A 5,000-nucleotide genomic window follows, 5' to 3' on the forward strand; every position below is an offset into this window, starting at 1 on the left:
TCCCTGCTGCCGTGCATCAATGGCAACAAGGAGTAGAGTCGGTAAGGTTACCGGATTCTCGAACTGATGTACTCCAAAAAATAAAGAATTAAAATAACAAAGTCTAATCTATATAAGTAATGTTGAATAAAGCTTATTTTTAATCTTCTTTGAAGGCAGAAAATAGTAAGGTAAAAATAAAGTCCTCTCTATGCTCTGAAGTAACATATAAAAAAAACTAGCAATAAAAAAAATACCAAGTCTTCGTCTTGGAAAATAACAAAATCTAAAAGAAAAATCTTCTTTGTGGAAAATAGTAAAATAAAAAAACCAAGTCTTCACCTTGGAAAATAACAAAATCTAATCTAAAACATCTTAAATAAAGCTTGTCTGTAGTCTTCTTTGTAGGCAGAAAATAGTACGTTACAGGACTCTCAAACTGATGTATTCCAAAAATAAAGAATTAAAATAACAAAGTCTAATCTATATAAGCGCTCTTGAATAAAGCAGTGTAAAAAAAAAAATAGCAATATAAAAAAAACCAAGTCTTCGTCTTGGAAAATAACAAAATCTAAAAGAAAAGAAAAGTCTTCTTTGTGGAAAATAGTAAAATAAAAAAAACCAAGACTTCACCTTGGAAAATAACAAAATCTAATCTAAAACATCTTAAATAAAGCTTATTTGTAATCTTCTTTGTAGGCAGAAAATAGTAAGTTACAGGACTCTCGAACTGATGTAGTCCAAAAATAAAGAATTAAAATAACAAAGTCTAATCTATATAAGTGCTCTTGAATAAGCTTCGTGTAAAAAAATAGCAATAAAAAAATACCAAGTCTTCGTCTTGGAAAATAACAAAATCTAAAAGAAAAGTCTTCTTTGTGGAAAATAGTAAAATAAAAAACCAAGACTTCACCTTGGAAAATAACAAAATCTAATCTAAAACATCTTAAATAAAGCTGGTTTGTAGTCTTCTCTCGAACTGATGTAGTGCAAAAATAAAGAATTAAAATAACAAAGTCTAATCTATATAAGTGCTCTTGAATAAAGCTTCCTGTAAAAAATAGCAAAAAAATACCAAGTCTTCGTCTTGGAAAATAACAAAATCTAAAAGAAAAGAAAAGTCTTCTTTGTGGAAAATAGTAAAATAAAAAAAACCAAGACTTCACCTTGGAAAATAACAAAATCTAATCTAAAACATCTTAAATAAAGCTTATTTGTAATCTTCTTTGTAGGCAGAAAATAGTAAGTTACAGGACTCTCGAACTGATGTAGTCCAAAAATAAAGAATTAAAATAACAAAGTCTAATCTATATAAGTGCTCTTGAATAAGCTTCGTGTAAAAAATAGCAATATAATAAAAATACCAAGTCTTCGTCTTGGAAAATAACAAAATCTAAAAGAAAGGTCTTCTTTATGGAAAATAGTAAAATAAGAATACCAAGACTTCACCTTGGAAAATAACAAAACCATCTTGAAAAAAGCTTATTTTTAATCTTCTTTGTAGGCAGAAAATAGTAAGGCGAAAATAAAGTCCCCTCTAAGCTCTAAAGTAACAAATACGACGTGTTAAAAAAAAAAAACTAACAATAAAAAAAAGAACCAAGACTCCGTCTTGGAAAATAACAATCTAAATTGTGGAAAATAGTAAAATGAAATAAAAACCGACTTCACCTTCGAAAATAACAAAATCAATCTAAAACAAATGACATCTTAAAACAAAACTATTATTTGTTTCGGAGGTTGTCTATGACTGTTCATAGACCGCATAATTTCCACAGAACATTCTCAGAATATCAAGAGAGAAAAGCAGCGTTCTGCGGGAAATCATCTTGGCCAGTGATGTCGTTCTGGGTTTGGTCAGGCCCAGGGAGGTAAGTACCTCGTTATTCTCAAGGGGCCACTTTCCTCTTGCCCCAACCGGGAATCCAAAGAATGTGACCTTGCTAGCCTTCGTCAGCACTTTGACTTGATCACCAAGAGGGGTATAGTACGAAACTTTGTGCGAGGCAGCATCTGACAAGGTATTCTTTGAAAGCTCAAAACGGACGGTGACATCGATCACAACCGCCTCCTCATCTTTTGCAAACACGAGGTCAGGCTTTCTCATCTCTCCCGTCTCGGATATGAACCGTGGCTCTTTGTATACAGACCAGCCCAATCTAGCCGCTTCGTCTGCCAGAATGTTACTGATCTTGTTATGTCGCGCAATTCTTGCTTTCTGTACTGCAGGACATTGACCGAGAATGTGCGAAAGGGACTCGAGTCTGGCAGAGCATTTCCTGCAGGAACGTAAGGCCCCATCTCTGCCTCTGTTCAAGCTTTCTCTTGTTGGGTAAATATTTGCCCTTAGTTGTAGTGCTGCGATAAAGAAGCATTGTTTAAAGCCGCACCATGGCCTCAACCAAGCATTACTGATTCTATCATGCGCAAAGTTTACAATGCCCCTTCCTTGAACCGGCTTTTCGCACCATCTCTGAAATTCATGCTCCCTCCAATCGCAGGGTCTCGGATATACAGGTTCTTTTGACACCGAGTCCCTGAGAACGAATGTTGGGATTGCATCACTGTCACCCCCTGCTCGTACCCACAAATTACGGTATTCTTCCTCCATACCCTGCGAGGACACAATATTACGGGTGATAGCATCGGACGAGTTTGCTATACGTTGCAGCCTTCTAACTTGAACCGAAGGGATTGTTTTTTCCAGTTTCAAGATGGCAAGGCCTCCGTCTCGGGCTCTGGCATATAACAGTCCATCACAAGTTGAAGCGGGAAGGTGGAGCCATCCTTTTACCGCCTTTCTAATCTCTTGGTCCAACCCACGGAGAGTTGATTGCTTGCAGTCCGAGTGGTCTGCAGGATATAACAATCTGGGTAGGGCATAGGCATTGAGTAGTTCAACCTTCTGAGTTGGCTTCAGAGGCGCCTCATCGATTTTCGAGATCCATGTCTTTAGCTGACAATGTAGATCAGGCTGTATAGTGCCAGTCCAAGGGCCAATTTTCAGACCAAGGTATTTCGTTGATTCATCAGGTTGGATCATATGGACATCTTTATTTTTGATAGTCCATGGGTCGCAGTTGTTCACCGTATATGAATCTTTGGTTGGGCTTATCATGAAGCCCTGGCACTTTCTGGCCTGAACCTCCAATCCCGATAGCCCACAAAATGATTCCAAGATCGCTAGATTGGCGGCCATACCAACCCAAGATTCGCTCACCAACACCAAATCATCAGCAAACGCAAGAGCTGTCACGTGGTCGGTATCAATGGAGTACCCAACTCCGTGTGACTCTAGGGTGCATATCAAAGGGTCCATGGCAAGATTGAAGAGCAGGGGTGACATGGGGTCACCCTGTTTGACACCAACACGTATGCTAATTTCTCGAGTCGACTCGCCATTGCTTTTGAACGAGGTCGTACACCGATCGTAGGCGTTCTGGATGATGCCCACCACGTGTTCATCTACTTTCTTGTGCCTTAACACCCATAAAATATGAGCATGCGAAACCGAGTCAAAAGCTTTCGCTATGTCGATAAACATGACAGCCAACGGCCTGTGCAATTTCTTAGCATGTCTCATAAGGTCCTGTAGCACCTTAAGATTTTCAGAGCAGCCAGATGCCGCTATAAAACCACGCTGCCTTGGGTTTAAGGGACAAGCACGAGCAAGACGTGCAGTCATTATTCTGGAAAATAATCTCAGAATCATTGAACCGATCGTTATTGGTCTCCAGTTCCCCAATTCTTTCAGCTTTTCATCGTCCATAACCTTAGGAATAAGAATCGTCCTATTCTTTTTCAACTCTTTGGGAATAATTCCTGTAATCATCCATGCATTAAATAGGGCTGTCAGTGTCCGACCCTCGGGGTCGGCAGCACAGATTGCAGCCCTTGTTAGGCCATCTGGCCCAGCTGCTGACGTTGGTTTAATGGCCCGTATGGCAGTCTGAACTTCCTCCACCGAAATTAGGGGCTCAAAGTATTCGTTATTTGCAACACCTGATGACTTAATTTGGCCCAGGCCATTGAATGGCAACACCTTCTCCCATTTTTCGCAGTAAAAAGGATATACATCTGCGTTCGGGATTCGGCATTCATGACGTTCAGTGCCATCCAGGACTAAGGACGCAAGAAGAGAGCGGTTCTTAAAGAAGAGCTTCTGGTGCTTCATGAAGCTTCCTCGTTTTTCCGCTCTCTTCTTCATCCAAGATCGTGTGGGTAATATCCTGGGTTTAATAATGTCGTTCTTGGGTTTTGAACGTTTGCCTTTGTTTTTCACCAATCTCATCGGACAAAGCATCAATGCTGTGGCAGTTTCTACGAGGGCATCATGTTGGCCCTCGCCGTTAAGCCAAGCCTTTATTGCCTCCATTGCAGGCTTTTCCAAGGTCCCAGAATTCTCATTCGTAAGCCGCTCAGCTGCTTGAGCGAGTATGGATGAAGTCCCCGTTGTTACATTTGGTGGGGGAGACAATGTCTCAAGAGGCCTAGAAGAAAAATGTAAGCTGTCTGACATGGGGGCCCCTGTCTTTTTACTTAGGTCCCGTCTCTTGTCAGAGACTTGCTTGTTGGTCTTAGTCCCAAGCGCTTCAGCAATGATCTTATTGATATTCTTTTTCCCCTGAAACTGCAACTCTAGAAGGGCCAGCTGTTCTACTTCCTTCAAAGACCAGCAGCTACGGTGTACCCCTCTCTGCGAGGTACCCTTTATACCATCTTTAATCCTTTCCTCATTACGGGTGACTGGGTGAGCATGCCTCTTGTGCTGCGAAAGGCCACTTAGAGTCGCAAAGCGTGCCTGGCAACATTCACAGACCATTGGTAAGCTTTCCTCAGTTAACTTTATTCCCCCACATTTGGGGGCATGACAGGCAATCGATCGGTGGTTTGAGTTGGTTTTGTCACATTTAGCGCACTTAAACACCAGAGGAATGTCTCTGTGTTTGATGTTAAAATGTGCAACAAGTTCGGATGCTTTGCCCATGTGTTGTTTACAGATAACGCATATATACTCCAGA

General features: G+C 40.6%; 1 pseudogene; it reads right to left on the minus strand.

Annotated features, from left to right (window-relative positions):
• LOC142913812 (28S ribosomal RNA) overlaps window positions 1–5,000 on the minus strand; it is a 10,596-nt pseudogene that overhangs the window by 2,139 nt on the left and 3,457 nt on the right.

Source organism: Petromyzon marinus, unplaced genomic scaffold (assembly GCF_048934315.1).
Source record: "Petromyzon marinus isolate PM22_M1 ecotype Great Lakes invasive population unplaced genomic scaffold, UKy_Petmar_22M1.pri1.0 PM_G_Scaffold_26, whole genome shotgun sequence".
Classification (NCBI taxonomy): domain Eukaryota; kingdom Metazoa; phylum Chordata; class Hyperoartia; order Petromyzontiformes; family Petromyzontidae; genus Petromyzon; species Petromyzon marinus.